The sequence below is a fragment of the Meleagris gallopavo genome, chromosome 1 (assembly GCF_000146605.3).
Source record: "Meleagris gallopavo isolate NT-WF06-2002-E0010 breed Aviagen turkey brand Nicholas breeding stock chromosome 1, Turkey_5.1, whole genome shotgun sequence".
NCBI classification, from domain to species: domain Eukaryota; kingdom Metazoa; phylum Chordata; class Aves; order Galliformes; family Phasianidae; genus Meleagris; species Meleagris gallopavo.
Window position 1 is genome coordinate 8,126,840 of NC_015011.2, and position 21,936 is coordinate 8,148,775.

The 21,936-nt window shown below is 42.6% G+C and overlaps 1 long non-coding RNA gene across 1 annotated transcript; it reads left to right on the forward strand.

Annotated features, from left to right (window-relative positions):
- Positions 1 to 346: 346 nt before the first annotated feature.
- On the forward strand, positions 347 to 5,385 carry LOC109369154. The gene is made up of 2 exons (XR_002117854.2): positions 347 to 2,066; positions 4,846 to 5,385. It is a non-coding gene; the product is annotated as an uncharacterized LOC109369154 (long non-coding RNA).
- The last annotated feature ends 16,551 nt before the right edge of the window (positions 5,386 to 21,936 follow it).

Consider the following 21,936-nt stretch of genomic DNA (forward strand, 5'->3'; position numbering starts at 1 on the left):
CCAATGCAACAGCGTCCTCTAATCACACCCAGAAACGTAGGACTTTCACAGAACGGCTCCATCCAGGAACCTGGGTACAGAGCACCCCTCAATCCTGCTCAGGTTTCATCTATCTCAGCCAGGAATTGCCACATTCTCGGAGTCCAAGCACTCCACATTGCAAGACCAGTTAAATAAAAACAATATGGATAAGAAAGTGAAAATATTCTGGTGTGACAAGACACACCAACAGCAAACGCTATCCTATGTTTATAAATATACGGACTATCAACAGAAACAGATAGTTAGACATCTATAATAAAACGATTTGCTTTCGAATACTCATCAGCAAAGCAATCATATAGAACACATACTTGGAAGCTTACTTAAATCATTTCAAAATACTCCTCTGTGTTGTATCAAAGCCTTCAGCCATCTTTCCACTCTCTATCCTGTTATGGGCTTTACCATGTGGGGATTTTTGGCTACTCCAGACTCATTTTCCACACAGTCAGCTTCCAAGCTCATTTCCCAGAGAAGATTTTCAGGTTGGAAGTGATTTCTTGAGCAACTCGAGCCCAAGCAGTGTATCTCCTTTGCTCTCTCATGCCTTGCAAATTGTAAAGCTGGGACTGTTACTGATTACTCTACAAGCAGCCAAGCTCTGGCACTGCAATGTATCTCTACATCCATGGGTCATACTCTGGGTGACTAGAACAAAATCATAGAATCATTAAGGTTGGAAAAGATTGCTAAGATCATCCAGTCTAACTGCCAGCGCATCTCCACCAAGCCCACTTACCCACGTCTCTCAGTGCCACATATACCCTTTCTTGAACACCTCCAGGGACCCTTATGATGACAGTGCTACCATGGGAGTGAACCTGTCTCAAGAACAATACCTGTAGGTTTCCAGATCATTCCTAAATGATAGCACAGGGAGAGAAGGAAAAGACAGATGCAAGTGGGCAGTTTACAACTGTTGGTGCTCAGCCATAGGTTTTGTTCATAGGCTTTGTTGGAATGGAGAATATGCGGGATGCCTAATTGCCATGAAATAGATGCAGTGAGGCTCAGGTTAAGGCTCGGGGAGATGGATTTGCTCCACACCGTTCTCCTGTGCTGTTGTTTCAGGAAGGAAGAAGAAGTTTTCAGTTACTCAACTGAATATTGACAAAGTTGAGAAATCCTGAGCCTTAAAAGATCAGAAGCCAAGCAGTGAATAGAAAGATCTCAAACAGTTTTATTTGCCCATACTTGTGATTTGAGTTTTCCTGAAGAGTCCTGTGTTAACTAAAAATCATTATTTCTTCTCCTTCCCTCCCCCCCCCAGTAAAAACAATCCCTAAGGGAGGAAGTGAGAACTCTGAAGTTCACAGTCATTGGCACTTCACAGTGAAGCTGCACACACAGAATGAACATCAGAAGAGACATTTAGAGGTGATTCTTACCAAGCATTGAAATCCCTTTTTAAAATAACCTAGAAAGACTTTTCTGGGACACTTTCCCTGAACAAGGCCCTGTTCTTCTGGCTATCTGAAGCTCTGCACTTAAAAATCATTGTTCACCCTGAAACGCTTCTAGCACTTAGTGCTTAAAGTGCAAGACAAGTGGAATAGGGGTGACTATGTATCAGAGCGATCCAAGAAACACAGCCTAACCTTTTATATCACCTCAAATGTCATCTGAACCCACAGTTTCTGGCAAAAATTTTATCACGCCACAGGGCATGCCTAGAGCAGCCACCAGCTCAGCTGTCCTAAAACTATGTCCCTTGACTTCAGCGTTAGGCTGAGTGGGATTGTTTTAAGATACTACCTCAAGATAAATCTTATGAAGGGCTGCAGACCACTGAAAATACTCAGATGAATTACTGGTTCAGAAGAGTGGCTGCCCAGAGAGGTTGGGCAGTCTCCAGCCTCTAAGACTCAACTGGAACAAGCCTTGAAGCAAACCATTCTGACATCAGAATTGATCCTGGTGCAAACAGGAGGCTGGATGAGAGATGAAGGCTCTTCCCACCTGTGCTGCCCATGATAATAACATGGAGGTTGAAATTTGGTTCTCTCAAGTGGAGATGTCAGCAGGTAGGAAATTAGACTATGTCATGGAGAAAGAGATACTCCAAGAATCAGTCTGTTGCATCTTAAAGAAGGACAGTGGAATCAGCCACGGGCAGTGCCCTTCCCTCCCCACTGACCACATCAACATGACTAGTTTAGGTTCAGACAACCCCCCAAGATATCTACAGTAGGTGAAATAACATTACCAGAGCACTCAAAGACTGCTGTTCAGTTGTCCCAGCTGGAGAGATTCTCACCCCACTCTGAGAAGTTTCCTAAGCACCACAAAAGTTGTGCTACACTCTTAATCCCTCTTTCTGAAATGGAAATGCTTGAGCGTCAGCGAGGGAGCTCACTTGGCAACCTGGATGGAAGGGATACTGCTCCTGGTCCCTAATGTGTGGATTACCTTCCTTTGTTTGTTTTTATTTGAATCCAGTGAATATCTAATACAAAATTCATAAGCAGGAGAAGGGGCCAGATTTGCTCCCACTGCATTTCACCTGGTTCATTATTTATAAGCTGGTATGCCTTTCCTCACACCAATAATTTCCATTCACACAAGCAGCTTCTCTGAAGGAAGGATTTACATGAGAATCAGCCTGTTGGGGACAGAAGCCTAAAATACTAAATGTCCACTTCCACTACTTATGAAGTATCACAGAAACAAGTGGATAATTACACTACGTAGCAACTCCTGAGATACAGGGTGGGAAAACAGAGGCTGGGAAACATGTTTTCTCTATCTGCTTTTGGCATTCAGTTACTGTGTGATAGAGCATTTACTTATCTACCTTCTGCCTATTATGACTGCAGGCTCTTTGGGGTGGGGACAATCTCTTACTAGGAAAAAAGGAAAGAAAGGAAAAAAGGAAAGGGAAAAAAAGGGTAAAAGGGAAAGGAAAGGGAAAGGGGGAAGGAAGGGGAAGGGGAAAGGGGACGAAGGGGGGAAGGGGGAAAGGGGGAAGGGGAAGGGGGAAGGGGAAGGATTGGTGGTAGGTGTCTGAACTAGAAGATCATAGAGGTTTCCAGCCTTAATGATTCTATGATTCCAAGGAAAGTAAAGAAGAGAAGATTAAGTATTTTTCCAGGATACAGAATAAAAACAAACCAAACAGCCCCAGCTAAACTCTGCTCAGCTCCTGACAACCAACAGCATCGCAAGTTGGCAAGTTAAGAATCTGCTCGGCACATATTTTACTCTTTCAAGTCCCACATTTCTGTGTTGACAATATTTTCTAAACAACCAACACTACTCCTTCCCCACTAAAAGGTAACAACTGAGTGCCAAAAATGATCTGCCTGTGCAAATGCTATGTATCTTTTCTTCCCCCCATCCTCCTCCTTCTCTGTTCAAATATTTGTTCATCAGGCTTCAGCACAGAAAGCTGGAAGTGTGCCATGCTGCCCTTCTAATATTTTATAGATACTGTATTTATTTGCAATTATATTCTCCCAGTAAAAAAATAGGCTGTTTCAATAAATCTTCCTTCACTGAAATATTTTGTTCTAGCTAGCTGTTTACTGTAGAATTTTTGTAATAAATTATTCTTGCTTGCAGCATGAGCACTGTTGTTTTTGTAATACATTAAAAATGCATATTCCTTCTGCAGAAGTACCTTCACAATCTGCTCACCTTTCATTTTCTCCATATTTTACTGCAAACAGATGTCACTGAAGGTAGCTGATAGACAGACTGCCCCATACACTGACCTAGCAGCTTGAATGAGCTTTGTGTCTGAAGACAATCCTTTACACTTCTCCAAAGAAAATACAATTCTTTTGGACTGAACACCAGCAGTGCAGCTACGCTGTCCCAGTCTGAGCATGTTTCCTCATTTACCCTTAGTCCATAGAATCATAGAACAGCTTGGGCTGGAAGGGACCTCACGGATCACCAAGCTCCATATCATCACCAAGCTCCATATCTAATACTAGACCACATTAGGTGCACTTTAATGTTTGAGGCTAATGGTAGGATGTAAGTCATAGGATGTTTAAGGTAATTTGTATAGCCTGTCTATTGCTGAAGCTCTACGTAACATCCCATGTGCCACCCATAATGGGAGAAGCAAAGCAATCTGTTTCTATCATTTTCAGATAGAAATAGAGCAGAACGGGAGAGAAACGGGACTCAGAGAGCTGGGGAACTTTAGCAGTAAGGATATTCACATTTGGGGGCTGAAAATCAAATATGTTGATAGTATGTATGCATGCTCCTAGATTTGCACTCTGAGAGTCCAGCTTTGAAAGGATTCATCCAGGCATCAGTTAAAAAAGTGCATTTTCATGAACAAAAGCTGTAGATGGGCAAATGAAAGCTAACACAAGGACTTGTTTGCTTCATACTCAATAATTCAACCAAGTCTTTTGGCAAATTAGAGGAGCAGACACAATTTCAAAATTGCCCTCTGAAGGTAAGTTTTTAGAAACACAGAAGTAACAGGACTTCAGTAAGCCCTTTGTCATGGTTCCCATGGTTCCAAATTAGAAAGAGATAGATTTAATAAGTGGACCATTTGATGGGCAAGGGACTGGTTGCAAGATTGTACCCAGAGAGTGGTAGTCAATGGACCAATGTCCAGATGGAGATCAGTGGAGACACTCAAGGTCAGGCTGGATGGGGCTCTGAGCAACCTGATCTAGCTGTAGGCATCCCTATTCATTGCAGGGAATTGGACGAGATGACTTTGAATGTCCCTTCCAACTCAAATGATTCTACGATTCTATATTCACTGAATAACAATTTTATTTGCACCATCCCTCCTCCTCCCCAGAAACCCCACAGCACATTTTCTTTTAGCAGGAGCTGAGAAGTGAAACGTGCCTGCTGACCACTGGGATTTCAGTCAGACCCATTCCAGTCACAGAGCACATCGAGACACTTTTGCTGCCTGGGTGTGCCCCCATGAAAAATGTTTTTACTTCATTGCAGTCTTAGTATGAGAAGGGTTTGTGCTAAGTCATGCAAAATTGTTAATGCAACATTATTACGTCCCCTTTCTAGTTGCCTTCCTTCAAAGTTTCCCTCATTTCTGGCTCAATCTTAAGCAACATACAAATTAAAATCTTTAAAAATCCTTTCTAGTGCTTCTTGTTTTCTCCACTTTCATTGTCCAGTTCTTCTCAGTCTTCCCTACATGGGAACCATCTCTGCCCCCAGATAAATGCTTTGTGAATTGATTCTCTTTGTCCCTAAAGCTTTCCCTTGGCAGTAAGAAAATCCAGATCCCAACATCCTGTGACAATCAACTAGGATAAAACATACTGCTTTGCAGTATGGACTGTACAGGGAATGTGCTCCCTATCCAAGAGGAGATGAAAGGCTGAAACATGGCTCAAATCACGCTACAGACACAAATCTTGCTCTCAATTTGGCTCTTTTAGAGCATTTTCTTATGGATCACAAAATCATTTTATAACAAAAAGACAGGTTTTAGATGCAATTAGTTGGTAACCAGAGACATAGGAAATTGAAATCACTGAACGCTTGACGTGTAAGATCAATTCTGGAAATAGCATTCAGGGTTTACTAATGCTGCCTTAGATCTTACTGCCTTCTTAAAAGCAGACACCTCCTCGGAAACAAAATAATAAGCTTAATCATAAGGTTCCTCTGCACTGTAACAAAGGAAAAGGCACTTCACAGGAAAATCTTGGGGTTAATTCGTTACATAGATCTTCTCTGTTATGTTTTCTTTGGCAAAGGATCAGTGAGCTCATTAATTTCTATATCTAACTAAGTTTCCGTTTGAAAGTACTATAAAGCAGAAACAACCAGATGCTCATGCCAAAAAATAAACATTAAAGAGAATGATAACATAAATGGTCCCCTTTCAAATTGATTCAGATGCAACAGATCACAACAGACAATCTTAAAACCAAATGCTCTTAAAATAAAAGATGGAAACCTTCTTACACTCTGCTTCAAGTAAGTATTTAAGCTAATGAGACCTTGGAAATCAATGAGCAGATATTGAACTGCTTTCTAGCTAGGCTTTGGATGGATTCTGGTAAACAAACACAAACCTAAAAATAAATTAGTGGGGGAAAGCTTTCAGGAAATTACACATTTATAAGCAGAAAGGGGGAAAAAAGGTGGAAAAAGGCATTATAAAGGTTATCCAGGTGAAGAGATTTAACTTTTTTATTTTTTATTTATTTATTTTTTAACATATTGGACAATTAGCTATGTTTAGATCAGGTTGGATATTAAGAAAAAATTCTTCTCAGGAAGAGTACTGAGGCATTGGCACAGACTGCCCAAAGAGGTGATAGAGTCACTGTCCCTGCAGGAGTTCAAGAACAGGGTGGATGTGTCACTGATGCACAAGGTTAGCGGGCATGGTAGGGAATAGGTTGGCAGCTGAACTAGATGATTTCAGTGGTCTTTCCCAGCCTGGCTGCCCTCCACCAGCTCAGCTGCCCAGGGCTGCATCCAACCTGGCCTTGAACACCGCCAGGGATGGGACACCCACAGCCTCTCTGGGCAGCTGTGCCAGTGCCTCACCACCCTCTGAATAAAGAACTGCATCCTAATACTTAACCTAAATACCCCTTCTTTTAGCTTAAAGCACGCTGTTCACTTAAGCTTTTGTCCATGTATCTGCAACAAAGCAAAAATCTTTCTGCTGGCGTTTCCAGACATCCATCACAATTCATGAGCACTTGATATATACAGTGACACAGATCAGAATTTATCTCATGAAAAAAGCTATGTCAGAGAAGTTTTTCATCTAATCTGAAAAGAGATTAGGTAAGTTGCAGCAAGAAATTCCATGCCTTTAATTCACATCCTGGGAAAATCCTATATGCAACAGTTCTGATTTCTGGGAGGGATTCCTTGCCGCAGATACAGGGATGGAAGTGGATGATGCATTCAACCAGGAGGGAAGAAGCAGAGGCTCCAGGAGTGGCCCCAGTTCCTGCACTTTCAGAGGGCACTGGGCAGGGTAGTATGGCCCCTTCTGTGCCCTTCCACTTTTCCTCCAAGCAGAAGTAACTTGCTTTCTATGCTTCATTTGATGCCAGAGATCAGTTTGCCTCCAAACTGCTTGCCTGCTGGCCAGACTTGCTGTTCTGGTCTTTAATAAACTACTGTTTTGCAGGCAGTTTTGGAGAATCAGATAGAGAACAAAGAGGCTACCAAAGCAACAATAAAAATGCAGATGGAGAAAACATTATAATGAATAATATTAGATTGGCCCTAAATTCAGAATTGGTGTCTCCACAGCTTGTAAAAAGTCCATTACTGTGTGCTTATTTCCAAGCTGTGAGGCATTCAATGTAACCCTTTCCATGATAAAATAAACATCCTCAGAAAACAGCTACTTTAAGATCGAGAATTTGCAGGAGCAGCAGGTGAAATCTGCTTTCACATAAAAAGGTGCTGCAGTGTTAGCAGACATTTATTTTGCTTGTGTGTTGGAAGAGCAGAGTGGTACACGATACCCAAATGCATAGTACTGTAACTTAGAAAAGGGAATCAGGAGCTTTCACAAGGAGATGGAAGTGTATTAATTTCTAAGTTCCTCAAGTGTTCCTCAGTACCCTAGTACTCTAGTAGCCACACTGATACTGGAAACACAGTAAGTTGGTGCTGCCATTGCCAAGTTTTACTTCCAACTTTGTTTTTTCATAGAACTACACGCAATTTAATTGCATCAGCCCAAATTCACTGAACCATTAAAAATTATATCAAAGCCATTTGTGTGATGCATGAGCCACCAGCAAATGCAAAAAAATCAACACACACCTGAGCTGATTGTGCTATGGAGATCCAAACCCATGCCATCCCTACAAGTGAAGCATTTACCAGGGCATAGGATGGGGCAGCTCACACAGCCACTTCCAGAATCCCCAACCTTGTCACAGAAATGATTTCCAAAACAGAAGGATAAGAATCCTACAATCACTGTAGTTGGAAGGGACATTGAAGGTCATCTAGTCCAAGTCCCCTGCAATGAACAGGGACACCTCCATCTAGATCAGGTGCTCAGAGCCCCATCCAGACTGACCATTAGTGTCTCCAGGGATGGGGCATCCATCATCTCTCTGTGCAACCTGCTCCATTGCTTCACCACTCTTATCATAAAAAACTTCTTCCTTATACCCAATCTAAATCTCCCCTATTTTAGTTTGAGACCATTTCCCCTTATACTGTCACAACAGTCTCTGCTGAAGAGTTTGTCCCCTTCTTTCTTACAGCCTCCCAGCTTAAGATACTCAAGAGCTTGGCCACACACTGTTTCTTAAACAAAAAAAATAATAAAAAAAAGAACAAATCTTCAAGAAAGTTAAATGAAAGAAATTAAAAAAAAAAATGGAGAGAGAGTGACAGGATAAATTGTTTGCAGGACACAAGCCCAGTTTTAATGCCTGATTTTTGTTTTGGCAGCTGCATGTCCCAGGGATGTCTATTTAAAGACAGATTTTACTTAAAGCTTCTGTGTTGTTGAGTGAAGAAGAAACAGGAACAAAAACATGTCTCATGGACACATACTGATTTAGAAACCCAGAGGAAGTGAGCCTCTTTGTGCAGCTCCCAAGCTTGTGTTGTTTGCTTTTGATTTCTTTTTAGGATTGGATTCATCATTTATCCTTTTACCTAAAGAAACATAATAAACACAGTGTTGTGTTCTTTTTTTCAAGCAAGCAGTAAAAACAAATGTCAAAACTGTAAAACACTGAAAATGTAAGAAAATTGATCTTAGGTCAGGAGCAGATAACTCTGGGTTTGCAATTTTCTGGATGAAAGCTACATCATACAGGCAATATCCCAACCTTATCCCTGTGGCCACACACCACACAAGCTCCACTGAGGCAGCATCCTCACCTGGATGCATGGCAGCCATGCCTATTTATCAGTGGCACCAGCTCTTCATTCGAGACATCTCTGTCATAGGGCCTGTTTCACTACCTCATATCCTCAGCTTCCTCATTGCAACCACCAGGGTCTGTGATGGCCATAAGTGGGTGGTACCATCCAGTGAGAAAGACACTGTGGTAACAAAAAAATCTAGGTATGAAGTTGCCATCTCTTCTAAATGGATGTGTCACTCACCTTAAGATCTGTAGTTACTGGGTCTAAGGACAGACAAGGATCACAGAATGACAGAATCATAGAATGGCTTGGTTGGCACATCACAGATCACCTAGTTCCAACCCCGTGCCACAGGCAGGGTTGCCAACCACTAAATTGGTACTAGGTCAGGCTGCCCAGGGCCCCATCCAACCTGGCCATGAATACCTCCAGGGATGGGGCATCCACAACCTTTCAGGGCAACCTGTTCCAGTACCTCACCACCATTTCAGTGAAAAAGGATGAGTACACTTCTATTCATCCAGTCCTATAAAAGGTCTGCCAACCAGAAAGGCCATGCATTGCAGCTCTGCCCCACCACACTGTCCACTGATATTTCTGGTCCCTCACCAAACTGACCTTTAAGTCCTCCTCTCTTTGGAAACACCAGTCACAAAAGCCAAGAGGCTGTGGTGAGTCACCAAACCAGTAAAAACCTCCACCAACAAAAAAACATCATCAACAATGACATAAACCTGCATCCTTCAATTAGTTATGAACACAAACAGCCTTACTCCATTCAGTAGAAGTGTTTCTGGGCAGAAAATGACTTCTTGAAGCACGACTCACCAAAACGCAGGATGTGGACTTTGCACACCCAGTGAGTGTTTTGAAGATCAAAGGAGTCTGAGCCATACATTGTTTGCTTCATATACACTTATGTAGAATTATGGAATCCAACCATGCATTTTTGTGGTTGAAGTGAAAGTATGCTTAATAGTGCAATTACATCTAAAAAAGAGATCCTATGACTAATTACATCCATGGAGTGGCAAGTATAAAAATCTTTACAGACTAATATTAAGAATGAATTATTTGTCTGAGAGTTTTCCTTCTTATTCAAAACACAGCAGTGTAAAAGCTAACAGGCAGACCTCACATCTTCCTGTGCCTTCCACAGTGCCAGGATTATCACCAACAACAAGCCCATAAACAGTAAAAACCTTCCAAGTAACAAAAAAAGCCAACTTGCCTTCGTACCATGCAAAAACGTTCTCACTTCACCCCAAATTTGATAATGCCATGATTCAAATGAGAAAGGATACAGCCCTGTTGGTGTGTAAAGACTATGATCAACCGTTATGGTGCTGCACAAACAAGTTAATAGATGACTCATGGATGGGGTCTTTAGCCATGCCCCAAGTATATGCTATCTGTAACTTTCCTATTTGGCTGAGGTTGTTGAAAGCCTCAGGGTAAACCCAGGTGAAGACCTTGGCAAACGCTTACCCAAGGCCAAAGGCCATCTGGACTGGCCAGTGCTATATGGTTATCAAGCCCTATCAAACTGGCTACCAAATATCTGTCAAAGGAGAATGATCTTGGCTGGTGAATGAGACTTATAGTCATACCACAGACCGTGTTACCTAAACCCAACTTCTGCCAAGTGCCCAGACTTCCCTACCGTGACTTTTAAACCAAAATGAGGATAAACTGGCTTCAGTCCACGTCTCCCTGCCAACTTCTCCCATCCCACGCTGCTGATTAACTGGAGACAGACATCGATTTGGCTTTAGCCTACCCAGAAGCCATCTTCTCCAGCCCCATCAGTGAAACGCTTTAAAATACAGAACTACCCAAAATTCTGGTCTGCAGCCAAGCAAGCGTTAAACATTCCTCCAAGCCATTACTGACTCACATGTATTATTTCAAGAGCACTGTGGTGCCCTGAGATTTAAGTGCAGTGGTCTCACTTCATCCCAGACAGAGAGAATGGCTTTAATAGCACCTTATTCCTTGATCCAGTTCCTCTCCCTTTGGCTCGTTTTTCTCCACTTTCTTCTTTCATCCTCCTATTATAGTAATAGTGAAGTGCAACCAACATTTGTCTTTTTTTCCAGACAACCTTTAAGAGAGAAAAAGTCTCTGTAAGGTGAACACTTGCTGTCCCTGGCTCCAGCCCCACACACTGACACTCCCTTCTGTGGGCAGAGATCTGCTGCAGCTGTTAAGCTGAAATCCGCTGGGTTGTACTGGGAAATGCTTTTTGTGTTGCTAACACAACTTCAGAAAAGTTCATATAATTGGGATTCTTTAATGCCGAGCAAGAACACTGAGTGATTTTCTCCTAGTATTTTGCTAGCTAGCCCCACCTCTTCCCCTCAAGAGCTTTCACGTCCCCTCAGCTCTGCAGAGGATTAGTTGGGAAATGTGAATAAACTCCTCTGGAAATAGGAACAGATCCAACTGAGATCAGGACGCTCTGCACCTCGTTGTGCTACAGCTTCATTAAGCTGAGGCCAGGTCAGGCAGCCATCACAAGACCAGGACAGTCCACATAGGAGGGCAGGACACAGACGTTTTGGTGCGCAAAACAAGACTGGGTTTGGGAGCCAAAAGTGAGAGACATAAAAATGAGGGAAACATTTCAAAACAATTTGTTTTCTCATCATTTTCACTGCTGATCTCTATCACAAGTAAATGCGTGACCTTGATGTGAAGATACATCTTTTACCAAACTCCAATAAACGTTTTGAGGTTTAACTGTTTGGAGCCTACAATGTGTTCAGAGATTTTTAAATAACGAAGTTTCAAACCTTTGGAAAGAAAACACCTTGTTAAATATATTTGTGTTTGAACCACAGAATCATTAAGATTGGAAAAGATCACTGAGATCATCTAAACCAACAGTCGACCCTGCCCTACTATGTCCATCATGCCCACACCCCTCAGTGCCACATCTGCCCTTTTCTTGAGCACTTCCAGGAACAGTGACTCCACTCCATCCTAGGGCATTCTGTTCCAGTGCTTCACCACTCTTTCTAAGCAGAATTTTTTCTTCATATCCAACCTGAAAACACTAGCCATATATCTCTTCACATTAGTTATGAAGCAACACGAGGAGATAAAGCAGGTGGACAAGAGCATACATGACAAATATTTCAAAGCACTCAGCTGAGGATGACTGGAGGGTTAAGTAATCAAATGGACAGGTCGCATTTCCAAAATGTGAAAATTCAATTTGTGGGTACTGATGTCCAGGCAAGTCTGGTTCATTCCATTCCCTAGTGCTTAGATGCTAGGAAATGTCTTTAAGAGCCTGTCCAGAAAACATCTGTTTATTTCAGAGCCATTTTAACCGCAAGAGTTTATTTCTCCAGTTTGAGAGCAAATTAACAGCACACTGACTCCACAGAGATGCTCAGGGCTTCACTGAGAGCTTCCCCCCATTTGGCCTCCAGTATTGTTTCCATAGGCACATTTTAGCAAGTATGAAGCAGGATGCAGTAGGGGCATGTTCAGTGAGCAGAAAACTTCCACATTGGGTATAGGAAGGCCTCTGAATTTATAAAAAAATGCAGAGGTAAATTTAGCTCCTGTCTCTGTCCCATGCCAAGCTCCAAGGTCTCTGCTTGCAGTGAGCTGCATCCATAAGAGGCAGGAGCCCAAGAATGGCCAAAATGTGCAGGAGTGTTGGGGGAGCAGCTGACAGCTCCTGGCAGGCTCTGCAAAGTGAGCTGGAAAGAGTGCTGATGGGGTGTCAATAAAATGCTGTGACACTGAGCAGCACGCTGGTGTACAGAGTGGCAGCTGGAGGCCAGCCTGAGGGTAAAGGCTCGAGGAGGAGCAATCAAAACAAGACAGAAACACAGCATCCTTCAGCTACGTGAAGTTTCCAAGGAAGAAAGGAATGCCAGGTCTGTGTTAAATAGCTGGTAAAAACCCATCAGCTGTGCTCACACAGGAGCCAGCACGCCCTCTCAGCTCACAAGAAGGGCTCCTTCACATCTCCTGGCCCATCCAGCCTCTAGTCCACAGCAGGTGGTTCACAACACCCCACTAAGAGATGCTTGTTTCCAACACTATCTGTGACTCCCATCTGCTTCTGAGATACCTACAGCCCTAAACCAGCCAGCACTGTCACAAGCCCAGCCCCACAGCTCAACAGGGAGAACCAACAGCAAATAAGAGTCTATTCATATCCTGGGCTTGTCACTGATCATCAAATAATTTGGGCTGAGAGGAAGCCCTGGAAGTCTCTAGTCTAGCCAACTATGTAAAGTACATCTAACTAGATCCCACAGCTCAGGGTTCTGTCCAGCCATATTCTGCATATAGCCGAAAAGTGGACATCCCCCAGCCACTCTGACAACCTCCACAAAGGTTGAACACTCTCATGGTAAAAAGTTTTCTTGCACTTATTTGAAATTTTCTATCTCGTAACTTGTGCCTTGTTGCTGCACGGCTCTGAGTAGAGTTGGAGTCCATCTTCTCTGTGTGCTCCCAAGATAGCAAAAAAGGTCCTCCCTGAGACATCTTTTCTCCAGGCTGATCAAACCTAGTCTTCTCAACCTCTCCTGTGATGAGCTCCAGTCAACATATCGCTTTGGTGGCCCTCAACGTCTTTGAGTTAATCAATGTTTTACGGAGACATCTGGGAAGCCTCAAACTGGTGTTTTCCTAGGGCAATAGTGAGGAATGTTACAGCCATGTGCACTCGCACCTCCTCCTATGATTAAACCACTCAGATAAAGCCTGAAACCACAGTACAATAAAAGATGCCCATTACTCAGAAAGAAAGGCTTTGAAGAGAGCAATCTGTGGCTACAAAGCCTTCTTCTCTTACTAAAATTCTGAGCAGCTGCAGCATGTCTTTAAAGCCTGTGTAGACTGCCAGTGACGACTCACACAACACGTCAGGCAACGTGAGGACTCGCTGCATCAGGAGGACATGATGAAAGTCAATGCTTCTCTCCAGAAACTAACGTGTCTTCATTTGCTGCACAAATGATAAAGGAATACCATTATTTGGAATGAATATTTTTTTGGAGCTTGGTGATTAGCACAAGTAATTATTCGGAGTTATCGGTTGTTTTATTACAGCGAGCTTGAGAGTGGTGGTTGTTCATATAGGGAGAATGAAGGATGAGACAACTGTGCTGTGCATCATGTAATTACCACAGCAGGGCTAGGCCAGCTCTGTTGATGAAAAGCTCTGCATGAATTCCAAAATATGCTCAGTCAGTGTTTACTTACTACTTGCATCACTGCAGTCTTTCTTAATCATTAGAAGAAAAAGAACAACCATGAGAATAATTCACAACATCCACTTAATATTTTATGTATGGCCATTAATTTGATCTGAATGTTAACCCCTCTATATTTCTTTCCATTTCCTACATATGAGCGTAACTAAACAGGCTGAATACTAGTGGAGTACTTAGCTCAAAAGTTATACTGGGGGCAATGGAAATGTTCAGAAAAGAAAATATTCATTCTAAGAGTAAATTTCACTGGAACTTGTTATGCTTAGACATATGACTCAGGTCCTAGATTTTAAGACCATATGTAAGGATAATTGCAGAGCTGAACATAGGACTTCTTGTACGTGCAAAGGCAGCAGGAATAGGTACTTTGTTCTCCCTTTGGCTATTATTTTCTTTGGCTAACTGTTTGCTTCACTGGGCTGGTTATTAATATGCAGTTTCCTTGCCATAGGCATCCCACCCTGCCCATTTCTCCTCCAAAGCTACTATAAAAGGATTTAATTTAGAACACAGTCTTGAGCCCTATGTAATGATCCAAAGATTTTAGGGGACAGGAGTCTAACAAAGCTAAAAGGGTTTCGTTCAATGGGACAGTGACTTCCAGAGCAAGGCTGACTTAACAATATGCTGTCCTCGAGCACTTGTACCCATCCCATTGATCTCTCTCCCAGACTGGTGCAGAGATAGTGTCAGCCACTACCATTCTCTGCTACAGAGATTTGGCTCTTTTTCAGGAGTGTCTGCAGTATTAGTTCTGCCTTGTTGTGTCAGCCAAAAAAGTAGTTATCAAATACATGTTTGCTGACTTCTCTGTGCATCCTATGTAATCTAGATAACTGATCTTCTATTCCTTTCCCTGAGATTTCTCTGCTCTTGTTTTGTTTTCCATCATTTCCTAAGAAAGAACAACTATATGCTATTTATTTAAAACCCAAGGATGCTCTTAATTTGCATAACCCTCTGAGTAGGAGTAAATTTTACTTTCTTAAACCCATGCTTGGTTGTAAAAGTCCTTTCTCTGTTTCACCTAATGTAAAACTAAAGAGTTTCACCGCGTGCTTTGTTCTTTTTCTACAGGATGTGTCATCGTGAAGTCCTGCGTAATTAATAAACCCTGATCCTCAGTTAGTGTAAGAGTGCTTTATATGCTTTATATATGAACGCTCCACCAGTTCTGGCTCTGGCAATCAGTTTGCTTCTGCAAGCTGCAATCTCTGTGATGCTGTCATAGCTCATAAATACAAGAGATGAGACTCCTTGTTGACCCACACGTTGTGACATGTCACTAATGCTCCGTGCCACTGCTGCTCCCATTACTTTGATGTATATTTCTCATTATTTCATAAATAACAGAAAAATTATACAGAATCGGAGGCGTCAGGGAAATCAATCTCTTCCAGAGAATCATCACAGTTAAAAAATTCAATAAATCTTTAATCCACTCAGACACTGTATTTAAAAAAAAAAAACTGTAGCAAGAATGAATTTAAAGAGAAGGCAGAGAAATATATTCCAAATGGCCAACATCTTATGCTGCAATAATATTCTCCTTAACACATTTAGACAAATGTTTTTCAGAAGACAGATGATGTCTAAATGTTCTTTCTGGATTATTCCTTGTGTGCTTTCAATTTTCTGGAGATAATTAGTCATTGTAAAAGCAGCATTTAGACTTTTAAACACACGTTTTTTCACTAAAAAATAATTCAGTCAGGCTGGTAATGTGATAACCCTTCTCTGATTAATTAAATTTTCAGCGTGAGGTATTCTATAAAAGCACACCCAGAGAGAGTGTAACACCAAGCACTCTTGTAGATAATGCTCTGCCTTTGCAGATTTACATTCTATTATTAAGGCTGCTGCACGCTGTCTGTGATTCCTGAGCTAAAATTTTCAACTTTGTATTATGAGAAACCTACATTCAGACTCTATATACACACAAATCTCAGTCACCAGTGTGCCCATCTCCAGAAACAGATTTGACCTTCCTAATCCATTTTAAAAAGCCAGGAATTAAACAAAAAGTTATCTAACCTGGTCAACAGAAAGCACAATATCAGACTGTATTCCTCTGCTTAATTTAAAAGACAATTCAGGAACTCCTGAGAATTCAGTTGGAATTAAGGCTTCCATCAACTCACTAACTAGCAGCATAGCTTGGGGTAATCCATCTACGGAAACATGGAAAGGTTTGGGTTGGAAAGGATGCAGACTAAACTATATGCATGTTGGCTGCTATTCAATTTTTCACCCACCGGTATCCTTACGTTCTTCTCTGGAGGGCTGCTCTCAGTCCATTCATCACCCAGTCTGTAGCAAGAGTGAGGACTGCCCAGACCCAGACCCACATGCAGGATCTTGCTGTATTTCATGAGATTCACGTGGTTTGACTCCTCAAGCCCACCAAGGTTCCTCTGGATGGTAACCCTTACCAACAGCACTACTCAGCTTGGTATCATCCATGAACTCACTGGAGGTGCACTCTATCCCAGTTTCTATGTCATTGATAAATTTATTTAATAGTAGTAGTGCCTTGAGGCATGCCATTCATTAACGGATTCCATTCAGTCAGTTATCTATTGACTGTAGCTCACTGGATGCAGCCATGTTGCCAATTCCTTATCCTTCTAACAGTCCATCCAATTCAAAGAATATTGCTGAGGGCTGCATTAAAGGCCATACAGAAGTTCAGGTAGATGACATCAGTTGCTCTTTCCTTGCCCATTGATGTGGTCTAAGTATAGTTTAGTGCTGCCTGATTTTATAGAGTTCCTGTTCATAAAGTCTAAAGAACACGTGTCTATAATTATTTTGGGACAACGTTATAGTATTATGCACACAGACCTATTGGTTCCATTGGTTTCAAGAGGCACATGGCAGAGTCTGATCCTGATTAACCACTGGGTATCAAGGGCTTAGGTTCACAGATTATCTGGTGCTGCATCAAGGCTCACAGCATTTGGAAGCTAAATTGTCTTCACACCTTTCTAACCTCAGCATTCATCATATAAAACTGTTTTCTAGCTGGAATTGTGAGCTCTTATGAAACAACTTTGCACCTTCCATCGGGAATCTTCAGATAAACTAGTTCATTCAAGCTGATAATACTTCTGTGAGGTAAGTGATGTTGTAATCCCCATTTTATTAGCACAGAAATAGAGGCAATGAAGAGTCATGCTTCTGGGAGAAGAGAAGGGAAAAGGAATCATTGTGAGAAACAGCAATAAATCTAATATATTTTGACAACCAATCTGTGCCTTCAACCTTAATAAAGTCTACCATGCAGCCAAAAGAAAAAAGACTGGTTTCATCCTGATAACTCCTGCTTGTTTCATGTGCTGGAGCAGCAGGACCGTGTTTATTTTGTACCCACACAATATGCAAACTTGATTGCTCAGCCTCCTGCAACATGTCAATGCTAAAGAGCATCTCCTGCCAACTGCAACTGGCATGTTATTGCTATTAATCATCCATATATGCCACTGGGACAAGATGGAGTATTGTGTTTATATGAAGTATCACACTGCAAATTCCCCATTTTTCCTGGAGCTGACCATCTATTCTGACTATACTTCACACAGTGTCTTGTCTGTTTGTTTGTTTTTCTGGCAAACAATTAGATTATACCTCTCATTGCCCTATTCATTAGAAGTATGTGGCAGGGAGTCTGCAGTTTCCTCGCTGCTGCAAACAAACACTTCTATTAGAAAAGCTGCACACACACACAAAAAAAGACCGAGATGTGAAACAGCAAGGAAGGATTACACCACCAAGTAATCCACTGCTGAGATCCCATCTTATGACCCTTATCGGTGCTCAGACAGGACAGGAGAACGCTGTACAGAGAGCGTGGCTATTTATTTCAAATGGTAAAGGAACTCCACTGTTTTACCTTTGAATTGAAACTAACAAAGCCCTAGGTCAGTTAGTCCTTACCTTAAGAGCTTGGCCACGTTGTTGCTGTGAAAGAAACAAACAAACAAAAAAAACACAGCACACAGGAATACCCCAAATGAGGTTGCTCCAGGAGCAGTTTAGCTACATCACCTTGTTTGGGTTCCCAACCCTGTAAACAAACCAGCCTGGTGTGCTGGTGAGACCAACAGCTCTGTGGCACTCAGGTCTGTGGTGCAGACAAGCCCTTGGAGTGTATGACTTATCAGTACCCACAGGAATGGTTTTACAATAAAGGCACTGCTCCCTTCTCGTCCGCCCACCTGCTGGAGTCTACAGTACCAAAGCCCCAGGTGCATCGGTGTTCCTGTAAGTGTGAAAACCTTAATGAAGGAAAAATCTCTGCACCAACGAGGAATATTCCTGGTCAGCTTCCAAAGCAAACCCAGCACTTGCAACTTGGTCTCACAACACCAAAGTTTGGTTCTCTTTCAATACAGTTCTTATGCCAAAAGAGACACTTAGAGGCAGAAAGCAGCTCATGGAAACTCAGAAAAGGAATTAAAGTAGGAATTCCAGGGGGTATGATTTTTTTTTTTCTATTAACTGGGGAAGGGCAAACAAACCAGAGATGTACTGCACTTTGATTCTAATACCCAAGAGCCTCCTAATGATCTCCTATAGAAAATCAATGCCCCCATGTGCATCCGTACCTTGCAGTGGACACAGACACTACCAGTGGTGCTCACCCCAAGGAGAGGAAGGATGGAGCCATTTCATAGAGAACAATCCCAATATAGGTTGGATATTAGGAACTACTTCTTCTCAAAAAGAGTGGTGAGGCATTGGCACAGGCTGCCCAGGGAGAGGTGGTGGGTTCACTGTCCCTGGAGGCGTTCAAAAAACATGTAGATGTGGCACTGATGGTCATACCTAGCAGACATAGTGGGGATGGGTTGGCAGTTGGTCTGGATGATCTTAGTGGTCTTTTCCAACCTTCCCCAGGTGTTCAGCTGACATGTCCAAGCTGTGAGCACTTGGGTTTGCATCTCCAACAACAGAGCAAAATATCAGCTGAGTCTACAGTGCTGCCAAGAATTATCAATAATGTATCTGCCAAGCCATTATATAAATACCCTTACTTTCTGCAAATGGATAATTACAAAAATGGAGAGTGGCTTCATAGCTGAGGCTGCATAGACCTCCACTTGGAAGGACACAGCCTCTTGGTTCTTTAGTAATTTTATAATAAAACTCAAGAGATTTTGTGGTTCCACTATTAGCTTGAAATGAATGCAAGGCAGGAAATGCAAAAGGGTTTTGCTCTGACAGCCAATTTCTCTGAATTTTGCATGAGTCAAGCAAGAATAATTGGTCCAGAATTTATAATACCAGAGAAGTCTATCCGCTCTGCATAACATTCAGTGAGCCCCTTTGCAGAGCACAAAAGGGACAACCAGCCATATTTTACCCACAAGTGCATGCTGCTGCTAGTGAAAGATGCTAACAGCCACACCAGCTACAGCAGCAATTTTTTTTGCAGCACAGACACCCAGCTGCTACTAGCAGAGTTGTGACCTCCAAATTGTCACACAAAAGCCATCAGCTTGTCCCTTGTTGATCCAGGGGTTGGTGCAGTGAGTTGAGAGACAAAAGGTTCAATACTGCAATCTCAGGCTCACTTTGACTCTCCCCACTGTCCTGTGGGTGCATCGATAAAACAAATGAACTGCGCTTCAGTGAATCAGCACAAATGTGCTCAGCAAAGCAGCAGTGTGAAGCTCAAAGAGCAAAATGCACAGCTAAGGATGCTAACAGTTCAGCCTGGTTACTCTGAAAGCAGGCTTTGTGGGTGGTAAGAAATGGGCATAGCACCACTGAACGTGGTGATGATAACCCAGTACACTTTAAGTGTTTGTGCTTGATATTGGGAAGAACAGAATTTTTGCATGTTTATATTGTATTTCTACATGATTCAATCACTATACAGTCAAAGTCTGATAAGAAATGAGGTTTAGAATCACAGAATCATTTGGCTTGGAAGGGACCCTTAAAGGTCATCTAGTCCAACTCCCTTGCCATGAACAGGGACAAAGACAGCTAGAACAGGTTGCTCAGAGCCCTGTCCAGCTTTATATTCTTTGTTGCAGGAATTAATTTCACTTCTAAAATCTGAGTTGAGTCAAACTGCACACTGTAATCCTGCTGAACATTCACTTTATGCCTTATACACACAGCCTCTGGCCTGAGGAATTTGCAGAGAAAATAAATGCAAGCAGAGCAAAATAAATGAATCAGGAAGTTACGCGAATACGGGATAATTAATGGGAATGAGATGGGAGGATTATTGCTAGCAGGATGCAGAGGCATGGTAGAACTATGTCCTAGTGCAGGTAAGACAAGCAGGTTCAGTAAAAATGTTGGAACCAAGAGCAACGAGGGGTTGCTCTGAAAGACACTTTTTGCCCTATTTCTTTTATCCACTGCAAATGCTCAGCATGAACAGGACTTGTCAGTAGACATGAAGACCTTTTCCTTCCTCTATACATTTGTGCGTTAGTACAAATGGCTGAGATGGGCTGAAGAAGCCCCGCACACAGCTCAGGGGTTTCAGCTTAAGTAGCATCCGCTGCCAAAAAAAAACCTAAAAGCCAAACAATTGAACAACCTGGTACATTTCTTGTGTGGAGTCATGCATCTCGCATGGATCCCACGGCATCCTCTTCGCCACAGCAGCCCACCAGCAGTGGCAACTGTGGCCTCTATGGAAAGCTTCCCAAAGGAGGTCACAGAGGGAGGCCTCATGTTGTGATCCTTTGCTTTAAATCAGTGTTCTCCAAAGATGTTCAGATCCCACTGAAAACGCAACCGAAAGACAGCTGAAAATTGCCAGCTGCTGAACAATTCCAGTCTGGAGACTCCTCCATGACTAAAGGAGGGAAAACGTTGTTCACTATAAGCTTACGGATCTCACAAACACTGGGGTGAGTACTCAAGAGCCCAAGAAGAGAATTGCCCCTGTGCAAAAAAATTAAACACAAATAGCTATTCAGTCCACGCCAGGAGGACTGTCTGAGTTCGTGGTGCTGGTGTGTTTAACTGCTACAATGAAGCAAGAGCTGGCTTCTGCTGAGTACTGGCAAAACCCTCTCCCCGGCATCCAACTGTACTGCCAGAGCTCAGTGCAGAGGTTTCCATCTCCACTCCCAGGGGACAGGAGAGTGAAAGCAGGCACACAGTTGGGATGGAGCAGAGAACAGGCACACACAGTCCCCGCCCTGCAGATGGAGAGTGTTTTCTTTTCCAATATATCTGTAAAGTTTGTTAAGAATTGTTGTGTTGGTTTTTTTTTTGTTCTTTTGCAATTGCATTCTGTATTAAAATAGACTTCTCAATAATGTGATGGGGCTCATTAGCAGATGTTGTTAATAGCTTGCAGCATCTCAGGTGTGACAAGGGTTGGCAGAAGGCTTGCTGTCCACAGCACCCTGCACAGGAGCCCAAGCAGTGGACACACTGAGATGGTCTAACCCATCCATCAGAAAGCTACTAACCACTAATAATCTGGAACCATCTAGGTTAGAAAAGATCTTCAACCATCAACCTGACCTACCGAGTCCTATCACTAAACCATGCCCTATGCCCCAGTATTGGCCTCAGCTATCCAGCCTATCCAAATCCCTCTGCAGAGCCTTCCTATGCCCGGGCAGATTAACACCTCCTTCCAACTTGGTGTCATCTGCAAACTTACTGAGGGTGCACTCGATCCCCTCATTCAGCTCATCAATGAAGACACTGAAGAGGACAAGCCCCAATACCAACCCCTTTGGAACAGCACTCATGACCAGTGGCCAGCTGGATTTAATTCTGTTCACCACCACTCTCTGGGCCCAGACCCCCAGCCAGTTCTTCATCCAAGCAAAGAGTGTAC